At 44.5% G+C, this 14,921-nt stretch overlaps 1 long non-coding RNA gene across 1 annotated transcript; it reads left to right on the top strand.

Annotated features, from left to right (window-relative positions):
* Window positions 1-686: 686 nt before the first annotated feature.
* Window positions 687-12,356, top strand: LOC148149221 (uncharacterized). The gene is made up of 4 exons (XR_015758234.1): window positions 687-815; window positions 2,856-2,933; window positions 4,192-4,273; window positions 12,171-12,356. It is a non-coding gene; the product is annotated as an uncharacterized LOC148149221 (long non-coding RNA).
* The last annotated feature ends 2,565 nt before the right edge of the window (window positions 12,357-14,921 follow it).

Here is a 14,921-nt window from a genome sequence, read left to right as displayed (position 1 = left end):
AGACTTGCAGGGCATGCACAATAGGGTGCTAATTGGTTTATGTAAAATGGGTCCGGGTATGATCTGCTTGTCTCTCTCTGTGAGGGCAGTGGCTAGCACCCCCCTTTGTTCCCTTGGGGTGTTGGTGTGTATTGGTCTGTCCGTACCTGTCTGGTGGATGCCTGTCCTTTGTGTCAGAATGGCTCCGTATCGATGGGTATGTGTGTGTTTCAGTCAGTCTCTTGATGTGATTAGGAGATGGGTTTCCATATTTAATTAATTCCGGAGTTTTGGCCCATGAGTCATGGGTAATGTTGGTCTAGTGTGGATTCTATCTGTCCTCTGTCTCCTATCTCCCAGTCACGTGGGCAGACCAGCAGCTGCTGAGTTTTGTGGGTTTTAAAGCTACGACTGCTGTTTAAAACATAAAAATGAACTCTTATCATTTCCTGATGTAGGCATAGTCCCGTGGCAAATGCGGGGCGGCTCTGATGCCCGCTTGCACAGACACGAGTCACTTTTCACTCCTCAAACTGAAAGTAGAATTTAATCATATTATGGTCACTACTTCCCAGGGAAGAGTTCATTGATTCATCAGCGCAGATGGAGGCGGGGCCACTGACGTCATGTCGCCCATCACGTGTCTTTACTCACGTGGTCAGAGCCCCGCCCCTCCTGGTCTTGCCCGTCAACATGGCGGCAATGAGGCCGTGGCTTGGTACTTTAGGTTAGATTCCCTACAGAGTGGAGACAGGCCCTTCGGCCCAATATGTCCATACCGACCCTCTGAAGAGTAACCCACCCTCTTCTGACTTTACTACTGCACCGCTTATTCGGTAAAAGAAAGTTCAACAGACTGAAGTGAAACCGCGTCTTCAAGTTGTACTTATATTTAAAATTTATAATAATTGGAGTGCGACCAATTCCGTTGCCTTGCACGAATTCCCCCTTTTACCTCAGTAGGGAAGGGTTTTCCATACGCTCGCGTTTTTTTCGTGCGGGTGTCGGATATACCGGTTGGGGGGTTTGGGTGGGGAACCCGCCGATGCCGGCTCCGGTGTTGACCGCGACAGCGGGGATTATGTTTGAGAGAAAGCTGTGGGTTTGCCGCTCGGTACAACCGGCGGCGGTGTCACTGCGCAGGCGTGGGATGATCGGCCTGTTGTCGTTGCGCAGGCGCGGTGCGGCCGGACCGCGGTGTCATCGCGCAGACGTGGGATTACCGGCCTGTGGTCGTGCGCAGGCGCGCCTCTACCGGCCAATGTGTTGTTGCGCAGGCGCGGAATGGCCGGCCACGGTGCACGAGTCTTTGGATCGCGGGCAATTCAAAATGGAACGGCTCAGTCTCAGGGAGAACAGCCCTGTGAGGCTCGGAGCTCCTCTCAGAGTCAAATCTGACACCAAGATTGTCCAGACTGGCTTCACCTGCTATTGCAATGGAGACTGGATTCAAAGCAATTACTTTAATCTACAGTTACAGGAAATCCCTGCTCATCTGTGATTACGGAAAACAAAACTGTAGGGGATGTGGGTGTCGCTGCTGGGCCAGCATTATTGTTCATACCTAGTTACCTTTGAATAGGTGGTAGTGGGCTGCCTTCTTGAGCCACTGCAGTGTGTGTGCTGTAGGTTGACCCTCAGTGCCCTTGGGTGGAGTTCCTGGATTTTGAACCAGTGATAGTTAAGGAGTGTCAGTATATTTCTAAGTCAGGATGATGAGTGGCTTGAAGGGTGTGGGATATAGGTAAAGCAGTGTTACTTTGGCAATCATAATTGCTTATGTAAGGTAAATGAACCCACACTAGTGTATAATTGTTCAACCAAGAGCTGAGTTAACAAGAATGAAAACTATGTGAAGGAAATATATAATTGCTTTTGCATTAGCTAAAATGTGCATACAAGAATGAAATGTGCCTGCAAACAATGGTAGATGTTACAGACAAATAGATAAGGTGCTGTGAGGGGAGGGGGTGTAGGTTAAGCTGGATATGCTTGAACACACAGTTACAAGCATCTGTTTCCTGCTTCTGTAAAAACAAAAAAAAACAATCAAGAGGTCAACATGCTCAGTATGGGCAAAGTATGGAAGGAAATGTTGCTTTAGCAAGCAAAGAAGCAGATGGCATTGGAGGATGATATATAACAGTGGACCACAGCAGGATGTGATGAAATGGCCAAGCAAAACTTGTACTTTGTTATGCCCAAGGCGGGATGAGGCAAGAGGTAAACAGCTGGGTTTAGAGTAGTGGGAGATGTAAACATGGGAGGAACAATGGGAGGGGGGGAAAGAGAAATGAATTGTATATAAGTTGTGTACTCGTTAAACTCGATGTGCCGAACTTATAGGCACCACTCTTGCAAGAGTATAATAAACGATACTGCTGCTTTAGATCTTGTCTCGGACTGAAATGATTGAAGTGAGTTCGTTCTATTTCCCACAAGGGGAATTTGGTACCATATAGAATACAGCATGAACGTTGACCATAACAGGATGAAATTGGCTGAGATCACAAACAGTAAAATGATGGATTTTTTTTGGTTTCTCATTTCAGTGTCAGACTGAGCGTCCCCATTGGTGTGAGCGCGGAGTCTCCGGGCTCTGCTGGTCACTACAATGTGTCTGACGGTGAGAACATTGAGCAGCAGAATCAGGAGAAATGGGACACCCGGGGTTAGAATGTGGTGGAGGAACTCGATTGTGACCCAGACACTGGAGAATAGACAGCGTCTGTTACATCACAAAACCAGGGGGCGTTCCCCAGCCAATACCGAGCCGTGAGCATAAAATACCAGGAAATGTCCTTTAAACAGCTCAGCACAGTCACTGCTCCCAGAGCCACAGCTGCCGTTTTCTCACTGCAATATTTACTTTTCAGCTTCTGGCAACAAATGGCCACAAACCGATCAAAGGTGAAAGTGATGGTGAACCAGACAGAGCAGTCAGCCATTTGCAGGTAGTAGTGTTCCCATATATCTACCTTTGTTCTTTTAGATGGAAGGTTTTTTTTGAAGGAGCTGTTCAGTAACTGTCATAGTTGAGGAGGGAAGGAGGAGGAGGGAATAAAGGTTAAATTCATTGGCTTCTTTGGTCTCCAAACACATCCGTAGAATTAGGACTAAATGAGAACAGCCCCTGAGCTGTGAGCTGGATACCAGTGGAGAGGTATTTTAGGAGAATTGTGTGGTGGACGGAGATGTGTGTAGATTGAAACGGAGAAAAAAAAACAATTTACTTCTGTCATCATGTTGGCTGTGACTTGGATAAGAGTAATTTCAAAAATGTGGCAAATCGCAAACTTGATTGGAAGGATTCGCGTAGAATTTGGGAAAGATGAGCACAGATTTGAGGCAACAACATGTTATATGAAAATTAGCAGGCACTGATGTTAAAGTACAGATTTGAGATGGTCCCGGGAAGCCCTTGTGGGCTCAGACCTGTAAGCCTCTCTTGGTTTGTCCCAGCAATCGTACTCTTTTGAGTCTGGAATAGTCTGGAATAAAACTTCTTACAGAGAGTTTAGTTTAATTTTAGTCTTCCCCTTTATTTACCAACAGCATCACTGTTACAACATAACACTGGTACCTATTAGCCAGGCTAGCTAAGGTTCTAAAACCTTAGAGAGTAGCGACCAGCTCTGTCTTGAAGAGCCCTCGCAGGTTACTTTCTCCTTCTGTCACCAACAGGGTTTCTTTATACAAACTTTTACAAAAACACTGCATTTAATTAGATTTAAGCACTTAATTAGACAGACAATATTGGAAAGGCAATAATTCATAAGGAAGAGAAGTTAATTGACAGGTCTGTGTGTGCCTAATTGATCACTCCCACAGGCCTGAAGCCATTCATCAGGTGGGAAAAACAGATTCAGCCGAGTCAGGTGCCTGTTGGTGAGACAAGTCCCTACTGTAAGGAGGCACCAGTCTAAGTGGGAGAAGTTGTAAGGTAACCTTGCATTGCTCGCATGTCAGGCATCATGTTTTACAAAATGGCTTCTTAGCGAGGAGGGCAAACTTTGACCGTAAAAAATGGCTTCCTCATAGGTTGTGTCAGAATCTCTTCAACGTTAGGGTGAGAATAATTTTTAAGCGAGGAGCAGACTCTTGCTTTTTATCTTAAGAAAAGAATCATTTTGAACCTGAGGCTGAATTGTTACTGTAAGGTTGTATTTTAAATGATTCATTTGTTTCGAATTAGACATTTTTTCTTTTCAGAGTTGTGATTCAAATTCAAAAGGACATAAGATCCGACTCGTTAGAATTGACAGTGGGGCATCCTGGTCTGTAAGAACAGCAAGTAAGTTAAAGCTTCATCAATATTACCTTTTACAGAGTTTACATTTCATAATCAGCGATGATTACTCAAAATAATCATAAAGTCCCAAAATGCAATTAAATTTAAAACAAGGATTATGGGGATAAGACCGGAACAGGTTACTGACTGTGGATAATCAGCCATGGCTGTAATAAATCGTGGTGCTAGCTCGAAGGGCCGAATAGCCTATTCCTGCACCTATTTTTTGTATTGAATCCGCAGCAAGTAAGCGTGCATTTGAACCAAACCACAAAGATTTAGTTTTCTATTGGCTTTGGTAATCTCAGCATTAAAATGTTCTTCACTTGTTCTCTCTCTAGTGTCTTTTTGAACGCCCAGGTTAGGGACTATAACAGAATAATGTTTTTCCCTTTCTGTCTGCCTGTCTTGCAAGGGTAATAAGAATCCAGTATAATTGATACGACCTGACCATTAATTACAAGACTTTTGACATGCTTGCAGGATGATACCAAGTTGAAGATCACAATCAAACACTGTCATTAATTTCACAAGTGAACACCGTGAATGTTATCTCTGTGTCCTGTTTACACAGATTCATTGCTGTTAAGGCAAATGTTCTTAATTGCCTTGGCGCATCCTGTTACCACTTGGTGAGAGCAGATGTTTTTATCTTCTGCACATCCTGGGTTCCCCCTTTTGTGGCCTGGCGCCTCCCTGGCTGTCCTGTTTATTTTCGACTGTGCAACAAATGTGTTCTATAATTCAACATTACATTTAGTCAAAATGTTTAAGGACAAGTTTTAAGGCTATAAACTTTCTCATTCCCTCCTTTTGTCATTTCATGGCAACTACACAGCTTATACAAGTATAATTACTCCATTCAGTCGATTTGTATTCTCAATAATTTGAGTGCTTCCTCTTGCGAGTCATTGTCCAGAGGATCAGAGTCAGAATGATACTGGATTTCAGCATAGACATTCGGACGTGGAGCTACAGGGATAGACAAGGGTCGATTAACAAGATTCCTCTTTGGCTTAGGTGAAAAGCAATGTACGGTCCATTCCATGCATAAGTGGACGACACTGTATATTCCTAGGATGAGACTGGGGACTATCAGTACATTCCACACAGCGACCAAAGCCAGCAAGTAATACCCCATCCATATGGATTGGACGATGGTGCGGCAGGTGTCTTCCCTGCATCTTGACCCATTTTGTTGATAACATCTAAGTTATCCAAAATGTCTTCAGAGCAATCATTGATGTAGGTGCAACATTGCGGGCCAATAACAGAACAAGCGCCTCCTTTAGCAAGGAGGAAATCTAGCACAAGCCAATTCTGAAGTGTTACCATCCGGGTCCCCTGTAACTCTTTGTTCACCAACTTCAAAGCTTGGGCAGTTGAGTTGGCAAGTTTTTCGATGTCGTATGCAAGGTCACTTATCTGATCTCAGGCCATCTCAACATCCCAGCCAGGAATAAGTCCTCCCAGCAACTTGGATCACCAGGTTTGTTGATGGAAGAAGTTGTCTAAGTCCCATTTGTTTTTCCTCTCCTTTTTGTTCCATACTGCTTCACATGTTGGTAGGCATTCTATTCATCATCTACCTCAGGTACTTCATGGTGGAGGGTAAAAAGTGGTAAATTTTGTACTGGGGCACAACATTCGTACCAGTCATTGGGTAAATATGGGTAGCCTTTGTTTTCACATCACCAATGAAGGCTAAAAGGAATTCCAAAGGCGCACTTCTGTGAGTGAATGATGAGTCCACTCAGGGCTAGAGCTGAATCTTGTAAACAGCGGGTGCTATCAAACGTTTGGTTGTCCAAGTGTATTAGTGGATGAAGAGCAGGAGTATGACCAGTGTCTTTGATAACCTTTTTACACAGTGCTGGCATCACTTTCCCCATGTCGTGGGTACTGGAAGTTCTTTCAACGCACCATTCTAACAGCGGAACAACGTTAACGTTGAATCCTTGATGTTTGTCAGTGCACTTCACCCAGCGATGTGCTACTTCTACCGAATGGGTTTTGCCATCATAAGTGAGGGGTTGCATAAGTGTGTGAGTCCCATTTATACACTGGACATCAGAATGATGGAAGATTGAGCAAATAACACATGGATCGAGGCTTTAGCTTGAAGAAAGAAACCATTGGTAACAGATGGGAGATTGGGAGTACACAGTATTTTTGGTCTTTGTTCATCTTTCCAGCTTGTCGTCTTAATTACAGTAGCTACTGAATATAGGAACTGTATACAGTGGAACCTCAGTTATCCGAACGAGATGGGCAGGCGCTATTTCATCCGGATAATTGATTATTCGGTTAAGTGATTTTCTCTGGGGCGCAGAGTTTTCTGTGAAGTCTGTTCCCCGTTCAAGAGACTCGGCAAAAGCACATTGCACGTGGGAACCTGCCTGCCCAACCCCAACCCCGTCTTCCGACCAACCCCAACCCCGTCCGATCCCACCCAGCAGCCCCATTGCCGCCCCCAACCTTGTCCGCGCCCCACCGCCCGGCCCCAATCCCAATCCCACTCCCCGAACCGTGCACCCCCGTCGATCCCTACCTACCGTCCGAATCCCTGAGCACGCCCCCCCCGAGGGGCAGCCGGACTGTGCACCAACAGGAAGACTGCTGCTGCCTTTGTGGGATAAGTCTCCAAATAGCGGACAACTTTTTGACAGGTTCCGCCTCTGCCCTGTACAGGGCAATGTTGGAGCGATAATCTGGGGATGAAGGGTTTGGGGTTCACCCCTGTGTAGAACTCCAGGGAGAGTGTTGGGGGAGAGAGAGGGCAGGAGGTCAGTCATTTGAAGATGGTGCCTGGACTGGTCAGGACTGTCCTCGGCAGCATTTCAGTGAGCCGGGTTTGCTTTTAATCATTGTACCTGTAAACAGAAGACATGATCAGGGTTGAAACTGCTCTTTGACGTAATGTTTCTATCGAGACCTTAAGATCACCTTCAGAAAATCTGATTATCGGATAATTGAGGAACCTGTGTAAAGGTATTTCTATCAGTGGTGTAGGTCAGATAGGAGAAGATGCCATCGAGAAGGCATAAGTTGTCTGTCTCATGGGAATAGGTGGCTGAAGGTTTGGTGATTTCGGTACTATGTGCTCAATACTGCAATCTGTACGGTTCATTTTGAGAGGGGAACAGACAAACATTTCAAAGTAACAGTTTTCGGTTGATGGAGTGGCTGAGGTTATGGAATTGTGCCATCTCATGGTGGCTGGCATGGAAGTGTTGCGAAGATGACAATAAGGTCGAGAGTGATGTTTGAATACAAAATGTGAGCAGTTTAACTGATCTTCAGCTAGGCAGCTGCATTCATAACTTCCAATGGTATTAGTACAGGTTTCATTTATACAGTTACATTGGGGTTTAGCCAGTCTGAGATATCACAGATGGGTCGGTTACATCTGGATGTATGTACTTGGGTTCGGTTTTCGTCGGATACCTGTATCAGTACTAACACAGGACTGTGAGGGGGATACACGCTTGCAATGTCCTTTGTTGACCCATGTTGAACATCCTTCTGCTTTTACTGCAGTTTCAGTTGTCAGAAAAGCTTGATAAGGACCTTTCCAGCAAGGGCCCAATTTTTGATGATTAAAGTCTCTCAATCATACATAGTCACCAGAGTTGACGTTTTTAAATGTTGGAACTCTTTCTTCTTCCTTCCCTGGTACTCGATAGGCTGCTTTGACCTGTTGATGATACGACTGCAATGCTTTGGTCAGCTTAATCAGGTACATGTGCATTTCTGCTGACATGCCCTTCAACAGGGTGTTGGGGAGTTAATGGTGCACACCAGGGAGTCCTCAGGGGCTTTCCATATATCAGTTCAGCCGCCGAGAATCCCGTCTTTTTCTATGTCATGGTTTTCTCATATTAAAAAGAGCATTTGGGAGTACTTGCAGCCAATGAAGGCCAATTTCTTCTACCAACTTGCTTAGCTGACCTTTTAAATTACATTTGGCTCTTTCTACAATTCACGCTGCTTGGGGATGGTTGGCACAATGGAATTTCTGACTCGTATTCAAACTCTTACATAGTGGCTTGGTTAGCTCCGCACAGAAGTGGGAGCCGTTATCGGAAAACACCGTTCATGGTATTCCAAATCTGGGTATGATTTCCCTTAACAGAATTTTACAAGTAGTTGTTGCTGTTGTCAGTACAGGGATAAACTCCAACCCTTTATTAAATACATTAATTACCACTCAGCAATACTTATAACAATGGCATCTAGGTGACTGTCTAAAATCTCACTGGATAGTGTCAGAAGGTGCACTTGGCAAGGGCACTTCACCTGGGGGACACTTCACTCCTTTCCCGAGATTAATGTTTTGACAAATTTGGTAATTTGAAGCTGCTTGTTTTGCTTTTTCTTGAAGGTGGGGATTCCACCAAGTTTGGAGAATTCTGTCCACCATTCCCTCCTTCTCCACATGTGTATGTGTATGAACACAATCAACTAGAATAGGCAGAAGTGAATCGGGCAGACATGTCTATTCTACCAGCGTAACCCAAAGCTTATTGTAGCTATTTACAGAACAACCGTGGTTCATCCATTTTTGTTTTCCCTAATCAGAGTCGTCCCCCAATGGATCCGAATTTTTTCTTGGTCAGGCATTTTTCTCAATGTCAGAAGAGGAAATAGGAGAGTCTCCCTTTGGTTTCCGATTCGTCAGTTGAGTAACCATGTCTTTGCTCAAAAGCTGGTTTCTCAGCAGCTGTGTCAGCGGCATTGTTGCTTTTAGTGACATTGGCAGCATCAGAGGAGTGAGCCGAACATTTGATAATTGCCAATTGAAAGGGAAGTTGACTAGCACTGAGGAGATTAGCAACAGAGGCAGCATTGAGGATCGGGGTTCCTGATGTAAGGAAGCTGTGCTGCTACCAGAGTTCATCATGGGCATATCCAAAGGGAATCAGTATAGATATGAGCTGACTTTCCTTCAGCAAGTATGCAGGCACAAGTGAGAACAAGGAGTTCAGCTTGCTGGGCGGAGCAGGGTGGATCGATGGAATAAGCTTCTGTTGTATGGGACAGAGTGACAATTGCATATCCTGACATGTGTTTGCCTTCTGGAGATACAGAAGAAGAACCATTGAATGTCGCGTGGTTAATGTTACAGCAGTATTTAAAGGGGAGAAGTGGATTCTGAAGTAATGAAATCTCATAGCAACTTAGATGAGCTGCAGTTAGGTGTTGAGTATGTTTAGAAGTAAGCAAGGATACCACGGAATGCGAGGTACAGACTTCTACATTTTGATGTAAAGTTATAATAGAGGCAGCCAATACCATAGGATGGATAGTGGGGAGAATCTGGGTGCAGGAAGGCATACCCTGAGCAAACAAGGTCAATCTTAGTGGAGTAATAGGCAACAGGGCACCAAGAGGAGTCATGTTGCTAGATAAGAACCGCTGTAGCACAGGTGTCAAGGATAGAAAAGGGTTTGTGCAATAAAAGAGCAAACCTGCTGAGGTCCCTGGGGAGGGTGACCAAGAGGTTGCCAGCTGCTTCCACTCCAGCGATCAACCGGGGGCTGCTTTGGGAAAGGGCAGTTCTTGGACCAATGTCCAGGTTGATTACAGTTGAAACAAATGTGTGATTGTTGGGGAACTCGAGGGGCTGGGTGAGGCTGTGAAGACTAGTGAGAGGATGTATAGGGAGTAAAGGACATTGTGGACTGTTGGGGAGGATACAGAGGAGGACCCCAAGATCCATTGGGATGTTGTGAATCCACGGTACCAGTAGAATGCCACAGACTGTCTGTAATTACTAATTAGGAGGCAGGGTTGTAATTGCCAGCCTGTACGTTGGCCTAATCCTTCCCATCGGAATTTTAAATTGTATTAGTTTGAATTCAACTTGCACTACTGGTTGTTTTAAAGTCGAACTGAAATACTTCTTTTTTGAAAAACTAGCAAGGCTTTGGTTCTTTCAGCAGGGCATCAATTCCTTTCACCATCTGGTTAAAGAGTACGAGTGGTTTGAAAAGCAGCAGTTAGATTTGATCAAAATCAGTGGCCATAAGTTCACTTATCAGTGCAATTATAGCACTCCTAACGCACAGGGACAAATGATTCATTGGGGGACGTGTATGGACCTTGGCACGTTGATCCTCAGAGTGGGGTGGGGAGTTCAGGCAATGTTTTGTTTTATGCAGTGTGTTCGCCTTGGCCGTACTGTGGGTGAGTTTTGAGGGGGGACCCGGAGGAAGTCGGCTGACAGGACGGGAGGCGTAAAATATTTCCTCCTCAGAATCAGTGTCCCATTCCTCATCCACAGATGGATCAGGATTCTTTAGTAAAGGGTCTTTGGGAGAGGTGGGGTATAAGGAACTGTCTTTATCGTCAGTCTGGTCCTGCCCGGCTACAGCTGCAGTCTGTTGTTTATTCACCGGTTTCCCTTTTCTTTGGGGCCCCTGACATTTCAGCAAGGGTTCTGAATCTTTACTTTGTTTTATTTTCTCCCTAGCCAATTCCAGTTCTGCATCTAAATCATGTGCTTCACATTTGCATTTTAGTTCTGTCCAATCTAGTTCAGATCCTTCCTCAGTTAATGGACTAATTCCCCTTTTAATACAGTTTTGTCTCCATGATGATTGCATGGCTTTTTCCCATTTTTCCCTATCTACCTTTTTTCCACGCTCTTATGGCTTCTTTCTGTTTACTTCCCTTTTTTCCCAAATCCCTTGTTCACTTTTAATGTGCACCCATATTTATCCTATTTATTTTAAATCTTCACAGAATTACTGATCTACAGGGTCTCCAATCCTACAAAACACAGGGGCCTCTAACCCCACAAGATTCTGTTTTTAGTACCTATTTAAACGATCTCATTTAGGGTTCCGTCCGGGTACCGTGAGAATGAAATGGGGGAAGCAGCACACAAAGGTGCAGACCGAGAGCAATCGAGATATAATCTGACCTTGTGGACCCATTGGTCTCGAGTCCGACCCTTAGGTGAAGCTCCTCTTTTCCAGTTTCATACAAACGTATCCCTTGTGTTCCTCCTCTAGATCCTTGGAAGGTGACCTGGGCCAGGATTCAACATCCAATTTGAACTGTAATCATTGATTAGTAAGGCAAACCTTCTCAGCTACAGTGATTTCTTGCAATTGTTCACAACTTCCCACAGCGCTGATCTTGAGTTATCTACCTACAGTCTATTATAAGGCGGAACATTTTTGGGATTTGCCTGAGCAGAGACCTCTTAGAAGATGCTGTTGGCAAAGTGCTGAACCATGTAGTGCAGTGAATCGTTAAGTGAATAATTAATCATTTCTCAGTCTAGGTCTGAGGCAAAGTAAAATGTCAAACCTTCTCACCGTCTGGGAGTATTGCATATTCCCTTAGAGTTGTTTAGAATATGCTTTTGGATCTCACTGATATTGTCCACTTCAATTATAATTACATTTTCAAGCATTCTGTAGATTTTTGTTGAATAGAACATGCTTTGAGTTTCATCCAATTTTACATCATTCAGAATGGGGGAAAGAGTCCAAAGGCTTCACTGAGCAGTTTTGGGCAAGGATAATGGATTGTGGGTTGTTTTGTCTGTGTATTTAGGGTGTGTGCAACAACTGCCATTTCTCCTGTGTTTTTATCTGTTGAGTTGTATATTGTACCACTGCATCACGACTATGAACACTGCGTCCTACATCTGAATTTTCTATTATTTCAAATGGCAAAGGCTTTATCTTCAACTTTCTGGTTGAATTGAAAACTTGTCCTCACTGCAGTAATTTGCTGAAAATCAAGGCCTACTATTCCTTAGTTGCCACAAAAGTTTAAAAATATTCACAAGTCCATTGAATTCAGTGCAGTTGTCAAAATAGTGTCATGTGTACTTCTTTAAATCCCAATGTTTGATTTCACTTTCTCTCCATGTTTCTTTCAGTCGTATGATGAATTTGTGAAGAAGACCGAAGCTGAACTCAGCAAAGATCTTTATGTTGCAAGCTCAACCTCCACCAAACCGCTGATTAAAACTCTGTACTCCACTGCGACTGAGAAGCTGAAGATTAAACCGCTGGCTCAGCAGAAGTAATTTCAGTAATGGATGTTAATTGTGTGACCTTTTGAAGGGATGCCTCTTGTATTTCTCTTTTATACCCGAGTGGGACCCCTTTTGTCCAAATTGTTTTGTGATTAAATGGTTCTTTAGTGAAGGAGAGCAGTACATTTGCAGAGAGTTTACAGCAGGGAAAAGTGCCTTTTGGCCCAACAGACTCGTGCAGTTATTTAGTCTCCGTGCGAGTCTACTCTCACTTTGTCTCATCCCATCAGTGCATCCTTCTGTATATTTCTTCCAGAGGTACTTATCCAATTTCCCCTTAAACACATTCATGCTATTCAACTAAAGCATTCCTGGTACTAGCAAGTTCCATGTTGTCACCTTTCTCAGGGAAGAATGGTTTGTTTTGAATGTCTGATTTGATCCACTAATGTTAACTTCCTATTCAGGTCAGCTACGCAAGTGAAAACATTTCTCCCTCCATGTACTTCAAGCACCTTCATTTTTAAAGTTCTCTATCAAATCTAATTTTTAAAATTCTCTATCCAATCGCTAACTTATACAGTTAACGGTCGGGCCCTGGGTGTGTTGCTGCACAAAGAGACCTCGGGATGCAGGTGCATAGTTCCTTGAAAGTGGAGTTGCACGTAGAGAGGGTGGTGAAGAAGGCATTTGGCATGCTTGCCTTCATCGGTCAGAACATTGACTGTAGTGGTTGAAGTGTTACGTTGCAACTGTACAGGACATTGGTGAGGCCTAGTCTAGAATACTGCATACAATTCTGATCGCCTTTCTATAGGAAGGATGTTAAACTTGGGAGGTTGCAGAAAGGATTTACAAGGATGTTGCCGGGGCTGAGTTACAGGGAGAGGCTGAATAGGTTGAAGCATTTTTCCCACGGAGCATTGGAGACTGAAGCGTTTTTGTAGAAGTTTATACAATCAAGAAGGGGCATGGATAGTGTAAATAGTCAAAGTCTTTTTCTCTCTCATCATCTGCACAGAGAGTGATTTTTGATCCCCAAATCCCACCGTCGGTGCCAGTGTTTCAGGGTCTTTTTGGATAGCCTCCGCCAGTGCTTCAAATACAAAGGTAAACAGTAGCAATAACAGGGGGATATCCCTGTCAGCTGCTCTTCCCCACATGAAAATTGCTCGATTTAACCCTGTTCGTGATAACTGCCACCTTGGTGTCTTTATATAACACTGCCACCCACCTGGCGAAGGCCCTTCCCAGACTAAAACAATCTAGAACAGCAAAGAGATACGACCATTCCACCCGAACAAAAGCCTTTTCTGCCTTCAGGGAGACCACCAAACCCGGAATCATTCTCTGCTGACATAGTTGCACGATGTTCAATACCCGCCTGAAGTTGTTGGAGGAGCTGCAGCCCTTGATAAAACCCGTCTCTTTTATAATAACAGGCAGCATCTTCTCCTGTCTCAGAGCTAACACCTTTGATAGAATTTTAAAATCCACATTCAACAACGAGATGGGTCTATACAATGCACAATCCTCAGGGTCTTTTCCTTTCTTTAAAATAAGAGCGATATTAGCCTCTGTAAGAGAGAGCAGAAGACAGTCCTGGTCATAGGAATGACTGTACAGGTCCAGAAGTGGTTCAGCTGACGTGTATGAACTCCTTATAAAATCCACATGGGAATCTGTCTGGACCAGGTGCGTTACCACCTCTTGTACTGTCAGAGGTACATTTAAAAGGGAGGTCTGATCTGCGTTTATACCAGGGAGGTCCAAGTTTTCAAAAAAGGATTCCATTCTCACTTCTCCATCCCCACAGCCCTCTGACCGTTATAACTCTGCATTGAACTCCTGGAATCTGGCATCGATCTTCCTCAGTTCACGAGTGATATTGCCAGTTCTCTCCCTGGTAAACACAATGGACTGTGGAGCACTTTAATTCCGAGCCAGGTAAGCCAGGGATCTACCTGGCTTATCCCCATATTCAAACAGCCTTTGCTTTGCAAAGGAGACCCCTCTCTTTGCCACTTGTATGAGCGCTGAGTCCAGAGCAGCCCGGAGAGCCATGACCTGTTGCAACTTGACCCTGGATGGTCTGGGATAATGTGCCGATTTGGCTGCCTTCAGCCAGGCCTCAATTGTCAGCTGCTGCTCTCCTCTCTGCCTCCTTCTCATTGTCAAGTGTGAAATAATCGTACCCCTTAAGAATGCTTTGGTGGTCTCCCAGAGCACTGATGGGTTACTGGCTGTAGCCTGATTGAAGACCCAAAAAACCCTGAACTCCCTTGTGATATACTGTACAAAGTTGTCATCCTTCAACAGAAATGGATTCATGCACCATTGTCATGTGTCTCCTGCACTACCTTTGATCTTAACATCTAAATATACTGCCACATGGTCCGAAATAGTTATGTTCCCAATCCTGCAGGCTAACACCAAGTCCAAACAAACCGACGGAACAAAGAACATTTCAATTCTTGTGTGGCACTTGTGCGGGTTGGAGTAAAAGGTAAAGTCCCTCCCATTTGGGTGGGGGCACTTCCACACATCCACTCGCCCCAACTCCTCACACAAGTCCACTAACTGTCTAGTCTGCAGAGGTGTACCCAACAGCCACCTTGGCATCCTGTCCACCCCAGGGTCCATGAGACAATT

The sequence above is a fragment of the Chiloscyllium plagiosum genome, unplaced genomic scaffold (assembly GCF_037043375.1).
Source record: "Chiloscyllium plagiosum isolate Xiang-an unplaced genomic scaffold, Cpla_swu_hap1 HiC_scaffold_9, whole genome shotgun sequence".
Classification (NCBI taxonomy): Eukaryota; Metazoa; Chordata; class Chondrichthyes; order Orectolobiformes; family Hemiscylliidae; genus Chiloscyllium; species Chiloscyllium plagiosum.
This window is presented reverse-complemented; position numbering and strand designations above follow the sequence as displayed.